The sequence below is a fragment of the Boleophthalmus pectinirostris genome, unplaced genomic scaffold (assembly GCF_026225935.1).
Source record: "Boleophthalmus pectinirostris isolate CB_2022bp ecotype Guang Dong unplaced genomic scaffold, ASM2622593v1 HiC_scaffold_20, whole genome shotgun sequence".
NCBI lineage: Eukaryota > Metazoa > Chordata > Actinopteri > Gobiiformes > Gobiidae > Boleophthalmus > Boleophthalmus pectinirostris.
The window spans coordinates 15,469,685-15,491,443 of NW_026571153.1; the positions used below are offsets into that span (position 1 = coordinate 15,469,685).

At 39.1% G+C, this 21,759-nt stretch overlaps 2 long non-coding RNA genes across 2 annotated transcripts in view; one reads left to right on the forward strand and one right to left on the reverse strand.

Annotated features, from left to right (window-relative positions):
• Window positions 1-9,679: 9,679 nt before the first annotated feature.
• The window catches only part of LOC129409861 (uncharacterized), a 43,107-nt gene continuing 31,027 nt past the window's right edge, over window positions 9,680-21,759 (reverse strand). The window contains exon 3 of the long non-coding RNA XR_008632620.1: window positions 9,680-9,871. This is a non-coding gene — a long non-coding RNA (uncharacterized LOC129409861). The remainder of the gene's footprint in view (window positions 9,872-21,759) is intronic.
• LOC129409862 (uncharacterized) lies at window positions 18,143-18,681 on the forward strand. Its single transcript, XR_008632621.1, has 3 exons — window positions 18,143-18,257; window positions 18,336-18,411; window positions 18,563-18,681. It is a non-coding gene; the product is annotated as an uncharacterized LOC129409862 (long non-coding RNA).

The following is a 21,759-nucleotide window of genomic DNA, read 5'->3' on the forward strand; positions in this document are numbered from 1 at the left end:
TATTTTCACAGAGACAAGCACCAAGCTATTAATTACAGATACAATTTGTAACATCTATAATTAAATAATGAGCAAGTTTAATGCAGAAGTCATGACTTGGACTCGAGTCAGACTTGAGTCACTATTTTTAGGACTTGAGACTTGACTTGATAAAATGAACTAAGACTTGGGACTTGACTTGGACTTGGAGGTCAGTGACAGGAGAAATCTTGATGCTTCTCCTAAAAATATATGTTTTTAGAAAATACTTTTCTCTTTACAGTTGATAAATGTGATGCTTAATTTTACAAGAACAAACTGGAACATGTCGCTCCCACTTCTCTGTTTGTTATTTTTATGTAACTGAAGTACTGTGAGATGGTATCAAATGTACTACACTAATATACAGTAAAACAGAGTGAAGTACATAGAACATGATCCTTTTCAGTGCAGACTACATGAGAAAATAACTGTTATTAAGCACTTTTATATCTGAATTCTTTCTATTCTGACTGTAATGATTCACACTAAGATCTTGACAAGACATTTAAAAAGGAAAAATTTACATTCCTACAACTCACATATAAATACTCATATACCATTTACATACAATTTAACTTAAAAGCCATAAAAATTGGAAAAAATCTAAGCTGTATTTGGTACTTTCTTGTTTTAAACACTTGAAATGACTTGAAGCTCAAAGCAGACGACTTGAAACTTGACTCGGACTCGGACTTGAGGTCAAAGACTTGAGATTTACTCGAGACTTGCAAAACAATGGGAAACCAACTAGGGAAACCAGTCTCCTTAGTATATCTCCATGGACACAACAATATGCTGGACTCTTACCAAAAAAGTTACATAGTGCACCTTTAAGAAACTACTGATTTAACACAGTTTGAACCAGTACACCTTGAACAAATTAAGTAGTGCACTATTTGATCACATTTGTTGCATTTCATTTCCAATATGTCATGTTTTCCGGCCCACTTTCCCCATCTGTGCCGTCTGATTTGGTGAAGAACGTCGCGTTGGATGTTGTTGACCTGAATCTCGGCAGTGAAAATCGTACTTTTGCAGAGTACACTTTGTCCTACTTTACACAACACTGCAGAAACGCTTCAAGTATCTTCTTAAATCCTGTTTGAAAAAGGAGAAGAAAAAGAATACAGGTTATGTCTGGGCAATCCCAAACCTCCTCGCCCCTTACTCTGTCAATCAATAGCGCTCTCATCGGCAAGACTTGAGGTATCATTAATAATACCTGACATGCTCCATAGTGGTAATAAACTGGAGGAATCTGGTATGTAATGGTACAGTAATGGCACCAGGGCTGGCTGTTAGGCACTGGACAGTTCCTGATGGATAAACCCAGGGTAAATAGATTTTGCCTCAAACAGGAAGGAGAGGAGGGGAGCGGGACTACAGCTTTTGAATCAGATTTGGACTTTTTGGAGAGAAAACCTCAACACTCTTTGTAAGTTTAAATTTAAAGGAATTGGGTGGAGTGGATATATCTGTCAGTAGGTCAATATCTTTGCTGTGCAATAATTTACACAACAACATAATAAAAGCATGCATATTATTAATCTGAATTTCAGAATATTACAGTTTTAAAGGTGGACTATGTTATGTTTCTGGAGGAGGGTGTGCCACTTTTTTTTGTCAGCAGTGACAGATGATTGTTTGGTCTGGAATATTCCCCAATCTGCAGAAGCTGGGAGGGGGGGTCACAACAAACGCCACAACAAATACAAATGCGACAACACAATAAAAAGCCACAACAAACCAAAAAAAGCCACAACAAACCAAAAAAGCCACAACACACCAAAAAAAGTCACAAAGGAAATGACCGCGGGACTATTTTAATGCAAACGCCGCAACAAATACAAACGCCACAACACAAACGCAAATGCCGCAACACATTAAAAAGCCACAATGGAAGTGACCGCGGGACTCTATTTTCCGACGGACCGATCAAGGGGGAAGTGAAGAAGAACTACAATGTGAAACGAATGATAAAACAATAAATTACTTTTACTTACATTTCCAACTTCTCCGTTCCTTTACTTTTCACGTTGTAGTTCTTCTTTTTCACTTGCCGCTTAAGCGGTCCGTCGGAAAATAGAGTCCCGCGGGCATTTTCGCTGTGGCTTTTTGATGTGTTGCGGCATTTGAATTTGTGTTGCGGCGTTTGCATTAAAATAGAGTCCCGCGGTCATTTCCGTTGTGGCTTTTTTTGGTGTGTTGTGGCTTTTTTTTGTGTTGTCGCATTTGTATTTGTTGCGGCCTTTGCGTTTCCGTACCAATCTGCTATTAAACAAATGTATGTCCATCGAGATAATCACTAACAACCAAGTTACTAGTCAGATTTGTGGAGAGGCGAGCCCACTCATAGCAAGTATTTTTGAGCAGTAAAAGCACATATAATTACAAAAATACAGGATAAATTCAATGGCATAGGCAAATCAAAACTACAAAGACACGCAGGTGCAGACCACTACTTATATGATGAAATTGAAGTCATTTATGTATAAAAAAATAAAGCATTATGCAAGTCATGTACACAAATGTTAGTTTAATACGGAAATACTGTAAAAAACTAATTCTTAACTTTTTTACACTTTCTTTTTTACAATATGGACTAATTCTTTTACATTGTAGTTAAATATATTCATTTTTAGAAAAAACTTTCAGCTACTTTTGGATCCAAATGTATTAATTTTTCTACTGGGAAACTTGTGGTCCAGTGAAAAAAGTGTTCTCCTCTGAACTCTACTATTGTGGACCTGGTTTAAAAGGGCTGAATAAGAATTGACTGAGTGAGTGCTAACTGGGGCATGTTAAGGCAATTGTCATCCCCCTTTTCCCCATGCAGCCTCACCGGAAAAGAACGATTTTCCACTGTGGCATTTTATCTCCTCAAAACATAGACAAATGTGGACCCAAGGAACGCCTTCAAAATCACCCCAAGAATATAGAAGTCTAGGATTGATTTTTTTTTTTTTTTTGGCTATGATGACTTGTCACTCTAGACGCTGGGAATAGGAGCTTTGGAAAAACTTGAGCTGGAGAGATGAGAGGTATTTTTACTTCTCTAACTGACAAGCTTGAAATATGGTCTATTCTGGTTAACCAAAAGGAACACATACATTTCTACATTAGAAAGAATTCCCATTATTTCTCCGTGAGCCATGAAAATCAATTCTAAAATGATTGCTTTCAGTGACGATGGGGAGAAGGGGAGAGAAATAGTTGATGTGCCTTTGGCTGGTCCAATAGATAGAAATAGAGGTTGTTTTCCCCAATTCTATTTTCTCTCAAGAAATGGCTGGAGATGGGGAGTGTCTAACTATTGCAGTTGTTCCTTCTTTATTCTCTTGTCATCTTCCAATGCAGCTCTTTCTGTTTATTTTCTGCCCTCACCAGCAGAAGCGAAAAGTCTGGGAGAATTACATGGTTTGTTCAGTGGTTTTAAACCATTTATCACACTGCGTTGTTGTTGTTTTTGTGCAGAACGGCAAAAACAGACTCTTTCAATTCGATGGCGGCGCTCATCAGCGTGTTGTGCTTTCTCCATCTAATGAAGCATTTAGCAGCAGATTAGAAAAAGAGCTCATCGAGTGTCAATTTAACAGATTAACTAACTTTGCACCAAGAGTTGGAAAATACTGCCTATTTTAACTTAGTCTTTTCATCTTTGTGAAAGCGTGGCATTGATTGTGCTCAAGTCATCAAACTGCAGCATCCATTACAACTCAATAAGTTTACTGAGAGCATGACAACATGTGCATGCATGGAAGAAGATGGTTCCTCATTTAAAATATGGCTACTGTAGATACTGTAATGAGAATAAATCACTTTTGTTACTTTATGGAATTCATGTTCTCAGTAATCAGTGATCATCCAACTTTAAGTGCATACACAATACTGTAATGATAATAGTAGCAATACACATTTCTCATGATACGATATCGTCACGGTATGAACCTCACAGTACGATATTTATTGCGATATTGTGGGAAAGCTCATGATATGGTGGAGAGGCTCACGATTAGGGATGTAACAATATCCAAATCTCTCGGTACGATATTTTTGCAGTATACATCTCAAGGTACGATATTTATTGCGATATTTTGTGGAGACTAACAAAACAGTGAATATGCTACTTTTTCCTCTTAAAATGCCTTGACAAGACTTAATCCAAAGAACTAAGACTTAAAAGTGCTTAGAACTGTTATTTCTTCATGTAGTCTACACTGAAATGAGCAAAGGATCATGGTCTATGTAGTTCCCTCTGTCTGTTTTTTGCTATTGCTGCACCATAACTCTTAATTTAAGCAAAGAGACTTGTAATTCGATATATTGTGAGGGACCACGTTATGATATCACGATATTTCGGTTATTGTTACATCCCTACACATTTCACATAAAAATAATTTAACAATCTGGAGAATAACTTATTCCTCAGTCACTCTTGTTGGCGATGTGCTTATTTCTGTTGCCACATATAAAGTGATGGTTGCCAAAATGTTTCTATGGCTTCTCAGAGCCAAACGCACAAAGGTAGAACCACTGAGCCCTTGTCTCTAATACAAAAATGGTGGCATGGTTGATTGTCCAGGTTGTGGTTGTGGCCAGGTTTCTATGTGAAGTTTGCCCGTCTCCCTTCATGTCTGGGTGGGTTTTCCTCTTGGCACTATTTTTCCCCATGAACCAGAAAAAAACCCAGTTAAAATCCTTCAGCTAAAGTACTTCTGACGGATGGGTCAAATTTCTCTAAAGGAAGATTAAAGTGTATCTTAACCTTAGATGGACCCTTTTGTACATTTCTGACCTTTGTTGCTTTGAGTACATTAAATACCAACATTACTTTAAGTATGAAAGTACCCCTGCACTGACCCCTTTTTTGAAACTCCTAAATGGCCTTATATCTAGCGCACTATTTCGGGTAGCAACGTGGAATCACTAAAGGCTCGATAGATGCTATAAAAGATGCGGAGAGAGCTTGTCTTCACTTAGCTGAATTCTTATTTCATGAGAGTCGGATAGGGTTTCATGGTTTGATCCTGCATGTAAAGTGAGCCCGCCTTGTACTGTGGAAGTGAGCGCTGTCTAAAATAAGCAGAAGGTGGTATTGCCCTGAGAAATCCACACGGGACTGAAGAAGTTCTCTGTGAACTCTACGTACTGGTACTCGTTTTAAATCCAGGCTTTTGAGGATGAGTTCATACTATGTGCCTTCAATTTAAATTTCTGTAAGAGAGGCTCGTGTGCATCAAGTAATGTATACAAAATATTGTGGCACTGATACTGAACAGGTATTAACAGGACATAAACGTTTACTTACAGTTTATTTCGATCCGGTAATCAAGGGTCCACTACCTACTCCATGGTGATGTTAATGTCTGTAATATTTGACTGTACGGCATTAAACTTCATATCTGTCAAATCTGTGGCTAAGAAAATGATACATGTCATTCTTGTATTCTCAAGTTAAACTTCTGAGCTGAAAAAATGCAAAATTTAGTCAAGGTTTAATGCCATACCAGAAAACATTCCAAACAAAGCAATAACATCTCTATGACACAAACAGGGATGGGACCCTCCATCAGTAAAGTTACATAATGCAGCTTTAGTCTGGAACAAATACAGTATTTTTTGGTCTATAAGGCACACTTCCTTTACACAATCCTTTAATTTTCTCAAAAATCAATAGTGCACTTTATAATCCCGGTGTGTTTTATGTGTTAATTCTGGTTGCTCTTACTGAACTTGAACTGATTTTACATGGTACACGGTGCTCAAAAATCTGTCAAAATGTTTTAGTATGACTTTGGTAAGCTACGAAGCCGCACACTTGATTGATTGTTGGAGCATTGTGGCCACCGTAGTCAGGAGTCTTGCGGAGTAACCATCAGCAGCACATCCTCTGTCACAGAAAGAACACACATATTCCACTGACTCATGTCCTTTAGTTCAACAGAAGCTGAACTGCATCAGCGCACAAGGAGCGAGCTGTTTTTTCAGAGCTTATAGTTTATGCAAATTAGCCATGTGGTTTTAAGTTTTGTTTCCGTAAAACGTAAACAAATGTGTACAAAGCTGCATTAAACACATTATTACTCAATGTATATCTGAGTCCTCCTCGTAGGAAACAAAAGAAAACTAACTTAAATTGTCCACCCACATTCACATTCATAATACACATTCACCAAGACAGGGAGGCAATTCCGGGCGAGTTACACCACGATCTGCCAATGGATCGTGGACGCCTGGGCTAAGGGATCAGTCTTAAGTGTCGTCCATTTGTTTCGCTTAATGCGCCTTATAATCCAGTGCACCTTATGTACAATAGATGAGAGATTTGAACATTATAGTCCAAAAAATATGGTAAACCATCTAATTTTCAAGTGTCTGCAAAGTACTGTTAACATGAAATCAGGCTTAGATATTATGAACTATATTCCCCTAATTAGTTTTGCATCCAACAGGTAAAAATAAAAAAGTCTTTAGGTTCGGAAAATGATGTTTACCAAATGCTTCTGCACATCTGTCTTTGTGGCCCTTGTGTCGTACCTCATTCAAAATCTAACCCAGCTCATCTGCTAAGGTTCTGCAGCCCTATACCCGTGAGATGCCACTATAGAGCACATCCCCGCACTAAATCCCACACGACAAAAGCAGCTAAACATGGAACATACGGACACAGTCATGCACTTGAACTGAGGTGATCCCGTTAACCTATTTACTCACACATGCCTAGGCTCTTTCAACATCCATGCACTCGCCACATCTTTTCATGGGCTTTCCTTTCAGTTTCATGATGCCCAGTGACCCGCCGAGGCTGACCCCACAACTGCAATTTGACTCTTCATCCATGTGGGTATTAAAGATAAATGAGGAGGACTCAATATCTCAAGCGTGTTTTTTTTTTTTTTTTTTTTTGACGTGTACCCATTTTACCATCCCTGCTTTCCAACCATCTTCATACAGACTTTTTCTGTCTCAAGTTTTGGTTCTTTCGTTCTTCACAAAGAATATTCATCAGTGTTATTAGTTTCTTCCAAAAGATTTCACTTAGGGGTCCTATATTACACAAAATTGACTCTTGTGCGCTTTAATGTTCTAATCTTACCTCCTCAAAAACATACCTGGAGTTTTGTTTCTTTCGCACATTTGAGAAACCATTTATTATTCATCTGCCTACATCTCCAAAGCTCTAAATGCTCTGTTCCACTATTTTTTTTAACCTTTTGTTCAGTAGAGTTTGGCAATTTCAGGGCTGAAGTGATACAAATGGTTCAAGTCAAGGTGTATGGAGTTAAAAAACACAGTGGAGAACTTCATGTATGAGTAAAGATATTTAGTCAGAAAAAATAAATATGCAGGGTTTGAGTGTTAAACATGCATGAATGAAACAAAACTCAGCTGTGTATGTTTGTGATATTATAACAGATCAGAAAAAGAAAAAAAAAAAAAAACATTATATGGGCTCTTTAAGATGCTGGGATAAAGGAACAGTCTGGAAGAAACTCCACAAAGCACTCGAAGCAAAACTAATATTATTTGATGTAAATGTCTGTGTTGATAGAATAATGTTTGAAATAAAACTAATCTTGCATCACATGAATCGTCGCATGTTGAGGGACTATTTTCTCATATATCAGTCCACCGCTGCCAAGCTTTCTATCAGGAAGTACAACTCGCTGCTGCTGCTCAGACATAAATCCTTCAAATGCAAGGTTGGTTTTACTTCTAAAACTATTCTATCGACACATACAGTCACACCGACCGTCTGCCTTTATAATTGTTTTGCTTCGGGTGTTTTGTGGAGTGGGTAAGACTGTTTTTAGTGGCAGGCTAACTATGGCCATTGACATGCACTAGCCTAGCACCAGCGACCTCTGCAAATACAAGGACTGGATGGAATAATTAAAAAAGTATCTCCACACGTCTCCAACACTCTGGCTCACTAGGAAATGAGATCCTATGTCCAAAACTCCGGACTGTCCCTTTAACTCTTAAATTTTTACGTTTCTAATTCAGCCGTGGTATAGTTCATGACATACAATTGTTGGCTTGGATTCAGAGCAGGGGAGAGCCTTTATGCTATGGGACTATATTATACATTAAATATTGAAATGCAGGTGGCGTTCCTTGTGTGCTGCTGACCCCTATCAATATTTGATTAAACTGGTAAACACATGACAGAGAAACCTATATTTGGGTGAAGGTACCTGGTGGGATTCTAACTTTAATTTCCTTTCAGACAATAAAAGAAAATAAAACTAAAAATAATAGATTTTAATTCTCTCTTAGGAATAAAAATTGAATTATATTATACAAAAATACTGAACAGCACATAAAAACAAAAACAATATTAATCTTTAAAGAGGAAGGCTGCCACAACGCAATAATATTCTATCCCCTCCCACGCCTTTGGGCAATACCTTATCGTACTATTTCTGACCATAGATGTATTTTTATTCCTGTCAAAAATGGTAAAAGACTACTGCATTAACTTGGGTCTTTAGACGGGGCACATTCTGCACCACGAACCATAAATCACCACCCTGACAACACTTTAAAATTCCTATGAGCTCTTGATATTAGCAAGTTATGGTAATTACCTTCCCCAATGACCCAACTCACCATCTCCTTACTCGTAAAAATATGCCAGAGGAGGAGAAAAACCTTCGTGTCAATCATATCTCCGGACAGTAATTGATCAGACGTGTGTCACATTGTTCTTTTAGGGGCCAGTCAGTTCACATTTGTACTCGTCTTGAACCCAAAGAGGTCTGCAACGTTGGAACATCAAGTGAAAGCCCCATTCCAGAGAGAAGTCCACTGCCTCTGGGCTCCCTTCACCCTTTGACCCCTGAATAATTGATGATCTCACAATTCTGCTTTCAGATATAAAACTCATCTGCCTCAATGCTTTCCGCATAACAGCTTTGTGCTTCATATTTGTGATGTGCAAATAACTTTATTAACACGCTATCAACGCACAACAGTCAACCCATGACGCATGTTCAAAGAGTTGTGTTTACGTTTTATGCAAATTGTTGCATCTCTTAATTCGTCTATAAGGATTCACATAAGGAAATAGGTTGAGCATTTGAATAAACTCGAGGCATAAAGAAGAGTGAATGTAAATATAGAATAATATAGAATGTAGAGAGATCTTCAATGAAACTGGCAAATTTGGGTATCAGTTATTACAACTTTTATTACTCAATTTTCAAAACAGGAAAAGAGGAAGTAAGTATTTACATTAGACACACTAGTCTGTAACTCCCACAAACTCTTTGGTACACCTCTTGTGTTCACATACAAGAATTCTTGGAGACATGCTCAGCTTTACAATAAGTTATGTGATGAAAGAAATACTCAAATTTACTCATTTACAGGAAAAAGAAAGTGAAGAGGGAGCTGAGCTGAAAGGCAAAGCTCTAGATTAACCTGTCAATCTACGTTCCTGTCCTCACCTATGGTCGTGAGCTTTGAGTAACTGAAAGGACAAGACTGACTGAAGATACAAGCGGTTGAAATTAGTTTCCTCCGCAGGGTGGTGGGGCGCTCCCTTAGAGATAGGATGAGAAGCTCAGTCATACGGGAGGAGCTCAGAGTAGAGCCGCTGCTTCTCTACATCGAGAGGAGCCAGTTGAGGTGGCTCGTGCATCTGTTCCGGATGCCTCCCCGGGCGCCTTCTGGGCATGTCCCAACGAGAGGAGGCCCTGGGGAAGACACAGGACACGCTGGAGGGACTTTGTCTCTCAGCTGGCCTGGGAACACCTTGGGGTCCCCCCTGAGGAGCTGGAGGAAGTGTCTGGAGAGAAGGAAGTCTGGGAGTCCCTGCTTAAACTGTTGCCCCCATGACCCGGCCCTGGATAAGCAGAAGAGAAATTGATGGATAGACCTCACCTTTAAAGAACATTTTAACTTTAGGTTGCTTAAACTCAGAATTTCAGATAATGATTTCTCAAATAAATGATATGGTAACAATATGGCTAATTAGTAAAAGTGGCCACGACCAGCCCACTGGTCCAGTCCATCATCTTATTTGACCCAACAAAGATGGCTCTGACTACTTGTATGACCAAACTGAGGCATTTAAGTTTCCTGTATCCTGTGGTGAGAAGATTGCTAGACTAAATCATCTCAGAGAAGCTTCTCCCGTCAAACTGGCAGTGACTTTAATCAAATTATGACCTTGTAAAGCATGCTCTTGTCATTTGGGACCCTAATCTCTCCGCTAATGACTAATTAGCCCCATCACCTGTTCTTTAAGGCTTCCATTACACCCCCAACAAAGCTTTAAGATAATGCAATCAACAAAATGGAAAAACAATATGTCCCTCGCAGAGCTGCTAAAAGGGGTGAAAAAAAGCCAAGGATCTCAATCAAGAGAGAAGAGATTGATTAGGAACTGACAGATTTTTTGTTACAGGAGAGCGCTCTTCAGGGCTCTAGAGGACAATAAGGATACTCCAATTCATTAGTAGTAATTAACCGAAAATAGAACCAGAGCACAGCGAGGAGTCGGGCAGCCGCTACCCCTGAGCCAGGTTACAGCAGGCAGTCACACAAGATGAACATGATCTAGTGCTGCTACGATCAATGAGGACACAAGTGGAGTGCAGCAAAGTACTGCAAACTCCATTCAGTTGTTTTTTCTGTGTTAAAATAATAGCACACAAATTAAAATGTTACAACTAGTAGAACAACAACAACACCAGATTACTGTATATACTATAAAGTTGTCAATCAACCCAAACTAAAACAGGGACATGCAACCATTTAAAATATACTTTAAAAAACATCATATTTTCTGATCTAATGTTGTTTCCTCATACCCGGAGTTGTGTTTTGTTTCATTCACACATGTTTAACACACGACCCCTGTAGATTTAAACACTTGTGAAGTCATGTGGTAATACAGGAAGTGCTCTAATATGTTTGTCCATAAAATTTCACTAGAATCATTTGAATCATTTCAAACCTGGAATTGCCAATCTCTACTGAACAAAAGGTAAAAAGCAGCAGTTAACATGAGAACTAACACTTCATGACATCAAAAGGTGGAAGAGAGCATTTTGAGCTTTGAAGATGTAGACAGACTAATAAAGGATTACTCAAACGTGTGAAGGAAACAAAACAACACAACTTTAATGAGATGGCAACATTCTAACATAGCTAAAAGCTCACAAGAGTCAATTTAGGACCTTTAAGTTCTGGAATAGAAAACTAATTTGTCTCAATCCCGCGAGGACCTACTTTCAGGCAAAAGGGCACATAGCTGCTTTTGGCTCCTTGCATGATGAAAAATTAGCTATTAACAATAAAAGGTAAATACCCTATCTTTTAAATAGGGATGTAACAATAACCAAAATATTGTGCTATTGTATCGTCAAAAGTCTCACAATAATATCTTTGACTATATATTGAATCACAAGTTCCTTTTGGTCAGCTGCATGGTTTTATAGTAGCAACAGCTTATAAACTTAGGGAACTACATATCCCATGATTCATTTCAGTGCAAACATGAAGATATTTGTTTTTTACTTGAATTCTTGGGATTATGATGGAAATAATTCACACTAAAATCTTGTCAAGGTATTTTAAAAGTAAAAAAGTGTCCCATCTACATTTATATTCACCTCGTCAAAATATCGCAATAAATATCGTACTGTGACATGCATATCGTGATAATATCATACCGAGAGATTTGGATATTGTTACATCCCTACTTTTAAATAGTCAAAAGTCTTCAGAATGTTGCCTTTGAACCGAAAGCTAAATCCGTAAAAGTTATCCTCTGGCACTAGTTACAAATTGTGAAATTCTGTATCTGCAATGCTGATCTCGAGATTTTGCTCTTTTTTTCTACTTGTTTTCTCCTCTATTACAACTTAACTTCCCCTTCACGTGATAACTAGAATGTACTCCACACCTTTGCTTGACTGCACATCATTTCGTGCATTATACACATATCCCTGATTCACTTTTACACTGTGCTGGGCCTTTTGTCTGCGCCGTGCTTTCCAGTGCTGATGCAGCTGCAGTACTTGGCGACAGGCACACAAACAGGCGGCACCATTCATTACACCCTTTCATATCAGAGACTGTCTCCTTCTGGGCCCCCTCCGAGCATCTGCCTCCCCATCAGAGCGGTGCCATGGAGGTGAAAAATCAGAGGGGATAGTGACAACTTAGAGTGGTAGACGGGAGCAAAAAGCCAAGAAGACAAAATCACAGGATCTCGACTGGAAAACGTGTTCTCAGTCATCCTCATTATGTGGTCGTAGTCTCCTCTTCATCAACTCTTCCTCACTCCACAATCACTTGCACATCTGGCGCCCACAACAATAATAAAAAAAGACGGGGTTTAATTTTTCTCATCCGTAGTTTTACAGAAGTTATCCAATAGCACCCATGGGAGCAGCGACGCAGTATGCAGCTGTAAATTTACACAACTGTTTAACGTGCACCTGTTGTTTTTACTTTTGTTTTGTAGGGTAATAAACTATTAGAGGCGTGGTATTTTCTGGTAAAAAGTTTGTCCATAAAATAAGTGTTGCTGTTTTGTAAACAATCGGACATGTGTATGAGATCAGTTCTAAGTGAATAAACTTCTGTGAGGGATTTGCCAACATACAATTCCCTGCTTCAGTCTTCATGAAGTGAAATGCTATTTTTACAGTAATGTAGTTTACTCAGAAGATCAAATAAAATCTCAAATCATCCTGTGCATGCTTCAGTGCCGCTGGGGTGACCTGTCTGGAGCAGTGGGATCATCTCCAAATGTTGAGCATGTTCTGGGTTGATAGGGGAAACCAGACATGGGGAGAAACAACACAGAAATTGTCTCATGTATATGTAGTTTTCCCTGTTCATTTGGAGCAATACCTGTAGTGCAGTTTGAACAGTTTGCTAAATGAGATAAACATTGTCTAGAACTAAATGCTGTGGAACATGACAGTGTTTTTCTTATGGTGATAAATGAGACATGCCACATCCCAAACTCAGACATCCCACAGGCCCCACTGCTGTATCACTGTTGTTATAATGAAGCTCTTCAGAGTGATACGGACAATCTCAATAGAGAATGTGCTCAATTTCATCTCACTGAATTTCATTAAAGTCTATGCCACTAGGTGCAAGGACAGTGGCAGCCTTTGATTTCCTCACTTTTGTTTTGTTCTCTACATATAAATGATGACACCCCCAGGGCAGCTGCAGGTTGTCTCCGAGGGCACAAATAAATAAAACATCAGTTATATCTTCATACAAATCAAATTTGATGAGAAGAAACAGAGGAGTGAGCAGAAGAAGTGTTGAGCTGTCAGCGCGCGTCGTATGACTCCCTTTAGCATCGGAAATGATGACAAAGACACAGACGGATGTGAGTTATGGAGATGAAAAAGTTTGCTTGTAAAGGATTAGGAGACATATTGTTCCAGCAATCCCAGTTATATCAATAACACAATGATAAGTACAAGGCTGCCAGGAGGCTTGCCAACCACTGCTTTGAAAAATAGTAGCAAATTACCAAACCTGAATAGCTAATCAGATTCATTAAATCCACAATCTGTAGAAATTAACATCCATAATTAACCTTTATTTTGTGCAGACAATGCACCTCTGGCCAGGTTAGACAGCCCATTTGCATAGAATTTACTATTAAGCATTGCTGGATGCATTCACGGGGTGTATATACCTTAAAACAGTGCCCAGATCTAAATGGAAATCGCCCAGGCCATGGACCCAGGAGGAAGAAAATAACATTCTTTTGTTGAACTAGGCCCAAAGAAAACAGACACAGGAGAGAGAGGAGGCGCCAGGTACAGCAAACAGAATGATTACACATTTTAGAGCAATTTCTGGGTCCCGCGCTCATAATCATTTTGTCAATAGCCGTGCAGTGTGCAGGTGTGCTGATACAGATGCTTTTATGAAGATCCATTAAAAATAATTTGGCTCCTGACGAGGGCCAGGAGGGGCCCGGCTCAGTGACTGGAGACAAGCCCAGATATCTGTTTAGGCTGTAGATTTAACCCCACTCAGCCTGGACCACCCGCTCTCCAGAGAGGGACAACACACATTCTCATACATTCACTCATATTCAGCTTAGTGCCGTCAGGAAGAAAATGTACTGGAGCCTATTCTGGTAACAATAGGTGGGAACACACTGGACAAATGGTCACTGTTTTCAGAGCTGCCAAATCAAGCATGTCTGTGGACTAAGTTATATAAAGTGGTCTATTACTTCATGTACCAAAGTTTACAAAGAAACAGCAGCTATTAAAACACACAAATCAGTGTCTTTGTCTTGCTAAAATTCATAACTTTAGATGGGAACATTTTCAGTTTTGTTTATACTCTTCATTCTGTTAGCAAAACACGAGGCAGCCTCTGAATGCCAACCTGCTATTTTAAGAGCAGAAGACACTTTATCATATTATTCATATTGCATCAACGCCCAGCACAAAAAAATCACTGCTCCAAAACAAGGCAAGGCGCAGTGAGCAGGGAATTTTTCTGACACTGTTGTCCTTGGTGGCAAACATTTTGATGTGTTTTGATTAGACTCTGGTGGGGGGATTATCAAACGCTACAACAAATCAATGTGCTTTTAATAAAGAGGGGTCGGGTGGGAGGGGAGACAGACAGTTCTGCTCCTGACAGCGCCTTATCTGTGACTCCTCAGATCCTCCAGACAGGCAAATATTTTAACTGTAAACAGCACGCGCGACAGGATGCGTGGGCTCCTGTCAGCGAGCTCTGTGCTGCACCTCTCATAAGGACTGTAGGCACTCTGAGCACTAGAGGAGGAGAGCAGAGTCAAAACAGGACTAAACCAGGACTAAAACCAGACCTATAGACCTGCCCAAGACCAGGGAGAATGAGACCATAACAAGACTATGGACTATGTCAGGATCAAGACAAAATGATCAATGCATTTGAGGTATATAAGGGCAGCATATTAAAGGTAAATTAGGACTTACTACTAAAGAAACTTTACCTGGACTAGGCCAAAACGAAACTAGAACCGGTTCCAAGTCAGAAGGCAGTGAACGCACCCCAACAATAATGCTGCAAATATTTAAAAAAAAATAAGGACCATTGTTCTTCGTTATTTACTCTGACAAGAACATAAAACATCCATTGGAATAAAAAACAACTTTGACCAAGAGCTATGCCAACAAACCAAATAGGTCTAAAATTACTTTCCAAAATGAATGGCACAAAAATCTTTGAGACGGCTGCATTTACAATCCAACTAAATTGAGTAATGACCCAGCAAAACCTCGCAGGTCTTGCAATTAGACCTGACCAGCCCCATGGCTCTAACCCCTGCTAATGTCTGGATCATGTTAGTGTATATAACTGGCTTTACAGAGTCCTACCTGCGTCCTCCAGCTGCACCACAAATCCACTGTCACCCAGATTAGCCTGAACACCAGCGGAGCCCTCAGAGCCTCCGCACAAGAGAATTCCAGTAATTAATCCCAGATTACATCCTGGGCCTCTCCATCAGCCAGTCAGAGCCAGGGTGCAGGGGATCACTGGAGGACGTACAAGGGGTAATACCGGCTCATATTAAACTGCTCGAAAATGTCTGACAGCAAAACTGGAACACTGACTTTGTTAGGTGATACAGTGAGGAGTCTGCTAGGTCCAATGACTATTTCAAACAAGTTGACTGTAATTTAGTGATTTACATTATATTTATTATTCAGAAAACACCTCCTTTTGGACATTAAAGTGTTGCTTCTTGTACCTTCCACTTCTTCTTGGCTCCAGGTCCAAGAGGGAGTGTAGCAGTCAGATGAAGAAAAGAGGTAGAGCGCTTCACTGGGTCATAAAAGAGCCAGAAAATAGCAGTACAGGTGCTCTACGAGGGCCAGACTAGTAGTTGTAAACAGAAAGTTGCCCTTACTGGAAATCGTAAAAGTGGGCAAGGTCCAAACCCGTGGCACTCCGACCGAATATATTAAAAGTCCTTTATTGCATGAAGGGACGCCAACGTGTTTTAACTAGCAAGATGGTCTTCGTCAGGGCAAAAAGCAGTGTAGACAAACTCAAGAAATTAAAAATATATCAAATCGTGCAAAACGTAGTTCAGGATAATCTTGTAAATTATAAATCCACTTTATTCTTATTTTTGAGTGTATTTACAAGGAATCTTCCACCATTTACATTCACAACCACACGCTGTTTCATATACTCCATCTTATATACGGTGTCTTACCAAAGTTTACAATAACAGTATGCAACATATGGAACATACTGAACCGTCAACTTTGGTCAATATCTTTCCGACACTCGAGAGCATCTGGCTGCCCCTGTTCTTGTGTCAACTATCAAAGACTGCAGGCCCAACCTTAAAGAGAGCATGTCAAGAGCCACGCTAATGTGATGCACTGTACACTGTGAAGAATGGGACAGGGGGTAATTGTGAGTCAAAGCATCCTGTACATGTGCTGATAAATACCACATATAAGTAAAGCATGTTTGTTGGTGAGAGGGAGGAGATAAAAGCAGGCCGTGTACAGGATCACCCTCCGCATACAGATTACCTACACTTACACCATCATCAATACAGTTTGGAGGATATTAAGAAAAAAAGGAGAAAAAAATATCTGTTACAAATAAAGAACAAGACTATTTCAGTAAAAATGCACTGTAACTTTTTGGTTGGGGGTCCATCACCTGTTTGTTTCTATGAATGTGTCATTGCTTTGCCTGGAATGTTTCAGGGTATGACTTTAAACAGCTCTAATTATAGGTGACTGAGACTACATTTATATGATGACGGTCTGAACAGAAGATGCAAAAGTAGCGCCGCATCTTCACTTTTTATTCCGTGTTTAGACTAGTGTTTTTGGGAAGAAATTTGCGTGCAAGTGTGTGGAATTCGATATGGTATGCACGCCAGGTGTTTAGGTGGTGACGCTAGGTGGTGATGTATGTGACGAAAACTCGTACGCGACGTGAGCAGATCTGACCAGAGTTTTGCGTCTTGGGCAGTGTAAACAGAAACGCTACAGTGGAACGTATTCAACTTTTCCACTGTGGAGGGTGGATTCAGAGTTTTACGTTTTTAAGCCCCAAAAATGCCGTCACTGTCTAAACCAAAGGCACTTCCGTTAAAATATTTTGCCATTTTTACCCGCAAGCGTTCTCGTGTAAACAGGCCCTGGGTGGTGTCGCCTCTCCACAGATATGACATGTCTGGTTTGGTCTCCAGGAAGATAGAAAGGTTTAATGCCATACTGTAAAACACTCCAAGCCTGATTCATCAGCCGGTTTCACTTCGTAGGAACCATCTGACCTTGCATTGTTATAATTCATTTGCTCAACGGTAGGTAGGTAACGATCGCTGCTATTTCGTCATAATGTGTGTAATGCACCACTAATGGGGCTAACTGTATACTAAGCTTTTCCCAAATCCTGTAGGAAGAAGGGCAATAACCTCTTTCCCCTTGATAAAATTTACCAAACATTCTCTTTATTCCAGCTTTAAATCCTCGATCTTGGGAATCGTTGACAACACTGAATATATGACTCTTCGCTGATTGGCTGTTACCCAAACTTGGACTTCTCTGGGGTTTTTGCGAACCGTCTAGTGCACTGAAAAAACGGTCCGAGAGGGGTTGCTCAAATTGCAAAAACATATTTGACAACAATAACATCACTTTTTTACGTTTCTCTGTCAAGCATGTTTAAATCTTACAAACATCGCTTGATTGTGGCCGATGTGAGACCTGCATGTTTTAATCAGGTTGAGGAAACATGACTTTATTATAATTTCTGGTGAGGCTCCTCCCTCTGGAATTCTCCTCCGCAAAACTTTTGGAGGGAAAATTCAAATGTAACAGGACACAGGACAGTTACAGGAGCAGAGGACACAGTGTGGAGCAGGAGGATTATGAGAGCTGATCTGGAGGTAAGACTTTTCAAAGATTTTATTATGTGCTTCTCCGGCCTAGAATGTCGTCATTGTTAAAACATGTTTGTGTTGTTTTATTTGAAATTAGAGTTAATGTAAGGACAGCTTGAAACAAATTGTTTTTTGACTGTCCATCTACAAGAGGGTGACAGTTGTACTAAGATTTGAATGTGTTGCTTCCAGAGTCGTCTACAAACAAGAGTGACGTCCAGAGCTCTGCTGGAGCTGTGGGGAAGTTCATGAATGTTATAGTTGATGTTTCAGAAAAAAGGAAGATGTTTGAGAACCAACAAAACACAGACCACAGATGAACAAAGTAAGTAAACCAACTAAAATTATTTTAAAATTTTTCAAAATGAACTTCCTATTGAAACTGTTATCGTACTTGTACAAGGTGATGTGGCATTAGGAGGACTTTATACCAGATGCCCTCCCTGTTACTGTGTTTAGAGGAAGAAAAGCAGCACATGGTGAGTTTTGTTTCTGCAGATACAGTTCTAATGTTCTTGTGATTCTGTTCTGGTCCATTATTGTAGTAATAATTGCTATAAGTGTATTTAAACATGTACAACAGAGTAGATCATCAGAATGTGATCATCATGTGTTATTCTGTGTCCACAGGCAGAGACCAGAGCTTCTTCACTGGAATAAATCTTCACACTGTCCAGCTCCAAACTGTGTGTCTCTGTCCCTGTGCTCTCTTTGTGTTTGATTCTGTTTAAGACAATACAGAACTGTGGAAAACTAAAGACTGTTTTTGTATTATTTTACAGAATTAGATCAATTAAATAAAATTATACATACTTATACATTTCATGATAAGGTACCATAAGATAAATATGCATATTCAGCATGATTTGTTCAAATTTCATCAACATGAAAAAGTGATGTTCATGTTCCGAGAAAAATATGTGTAGAGGGGTTCGAAAAAAGTTTCAAAGCCTAAACATAATTTTATTGCGTGCAACCGCTTTCCATAACTTTTTTACGCAAATCCAGCAACCTTTTTTTTTCACTGTGTGTTCTGATTCCTGACCTAGTCACTGGAGAGAAATGAAATTGAGCGGAGGCACTCGGTGGTATCAACCTGACTAAAAACACTCAAAGCAATGAAATCTCAATGAGAAAAAGCATTTGACGGATCCTCCACTAGAAAACTTAGACAAATATTTTAAAGGTGAATTGTGTATGTATATCACGTTACCCAAAATGCGTCTGTTGAATTTTAGAGCTTATTCTTCACTTCACGATGCATTTTAACACCTAAATTAAAACAAGGGATTAATCTGTCTCAAAAAGCAGACTTATTTTTTTTGTAAAATCTAAAACTTTAACCACAGTCTGCTTCATTTTGTCCTCAGGAAATCAAATATCAAATTCCGCAACGCATCGGTGAAGCATCTGCTCACACCACATCCTCCTCGAAGACAAGCCAAGAGCCCTCAAATTAAGCCAATCATTTAGTCGTAACAAATTAATTAAAAGAATAATTAAATCATTAACATGTTAAATACAGCAATTAGAGATGGTGTCCTACATGAGTGAATATGGGGGAATCTAATGGAGGAGAGCAAATGGAGCAATGGGGTATGCCAAAACACCATTTTCACTTCATGCTTTTTCTACAATAACACACTTTGAGACATTTCCTGTTAATTTTATCCTCCAGTAGTGCTATGTATACTTTTTTTTTTTAGACCTATGAAAAATATTAAAAATTTTCTCCAAACTTGGTCCATGTCGAAAGAAAATGTAGCCTGTGTGAAAATGAATAATGAAATGTTTAAAGTCAGCAATAATAAGAATAATTTAGAGGACAACATTATATCTGTCCAGCCAAATTAATTAGTTTTATTTATTTGCTTATTGCTCATGCCGTTTCATTTTCCTGGCATAAAAAAAAAAAAAAAACTAAATAAATAAATAAATAAAAAATCATTATCATCAAGTCTACCAATAACATTTTTAAAGCATCCGCTGGGGCTTCTACAATTTTCAGTGAGGAATCAGCTGCATGTTTTATATAATTTATAGCTTTACACAAGCAAGCCTACAAGTATAAGTACTCTTTACCATGAAATTATTTAGCTCATAACATCAGTTTGACCCCTCCTCTCTCCCTCCTGTTGCTTGGTAACCATATTACAGAGGTCATCCGGGCATTGGGAAACCTGCGATGGACCGAGGCTACTTCCACTGGTGGATTCGCCCCTCTAATACCCTCCATATATCCTCTGTCAGTCCACATGATCTTTAAGTTTCCAACCTGCTGATGAAGGCACATTAGCCCAGAGAGCTGGACAAATCCGGTTAGCGTGAAAACCAGTGATGGGCTGAAGATGGAGTGTTAGCAGCCAGGGAAGTTTAGCGTTATATGTTGTGTGTACGGTTAAATCAAATATGACCGAGCTTGCTTCACTTATACATTATACAGTGTTTTGGAATATACAAACACTATAGCCATGCACTTCTTCTCGAAAACGTCATTTAATTTTAATCCATTTTTCTTTGGGCATAGTGTAGAAATAACTTGCTTTATATCACGTGCAGATAATTTGTTAAAGTATATGGCCTTATTGATTAAACCTGCATTCATTTGTAAATAAGAATTATATTATATGGTTTGGAAAAATAAATGGTAAAATTAAAATATCTGTAGCCTTTTAATGACCGTATGGGAAAATGTCTCTAATTTTGACCACACTGCAGTTCCTGGGTAGCCAGGCTGGCACCGCCTAGTGCCTCTGCTCAATTTAATTTCTCTCCAGCGACTACGTCAGGAATTGGAATATACCAGACAGTTTGCAAGAACCCAGGAGGTTGTAGACCACGTACTGGTGAATCAGCGAAGAGCTGTGAAGCCAAGACGTCAAACTCAAGCACTTGTCTGGGTCCCTTTTGTGGTACAGCACAACAGTAAACAAAGCGATCGAGATGGATGTAGACGAAGACAGACATTCCGAGATTGACGATTTAAAGCCAGAACAAAAAAGGATGGTGAATTTTATCAAGAGGACAGACATTATTGCCCTTCTTCCTACAGGATTTGGCACTTTACATACGTCACGACCAAACCAATTGGTTAATTAAAAAAAGTACCCACCTACCATCGAGTGAATGAATCCTAATGCTGCGAGGTCAGATGGTTTCCACAAAGTGAAACCGGCTGATGAATCAGGCTTGTTCCCGGGGAATCATCTCAATATCTTGAGCAAGGATCTTAGTCATAGGAGTACCTAACTGGAGGATTTGCCTACTGTGCATTGGTTAACATAAAACCGGGCATCAATGTAAAACTCATAGACTCAGAGAACTTTGAATGGAACAAGGGATCTTCATGTTGTGAGGTAAGAATGCTTATGCTTATTTTTTCCATTATGATTGAGCATGGAAATTACAATGTTATAAAATTAAAGGTGCTATATTACACAAAATTGACTGTTGTGAGTTTTAAGCCATGTTATAATGTTGTTACCTCATCATAAATCACTGGAGTTGTGTTTTGTTTCATTCACACAGGTTTGAGTAGTCCTTTATTACCTCCGCCAAGGAGGTTATGTTTTTGCCGGCGTTTGTCTGTTTGTTTGTCTGTCTGTTAGCAACATAACTCAAAAAGTTATGGACCGATTTTGATGAAATTTTCAAGATTTGTTGGAAATGTGAAAAGGAAGAACTGATTTCATTTTGGGGGTGATCCGGAAGAAATCCTGGATTCTGGATCACTTTGAAATTTTTGTTAACATTGTGGTAAATGGGGCCAAAAATTTTGTTTCTCAATATCTCGGTTAATTATTGACCAAACCCCATGAAATTTGACT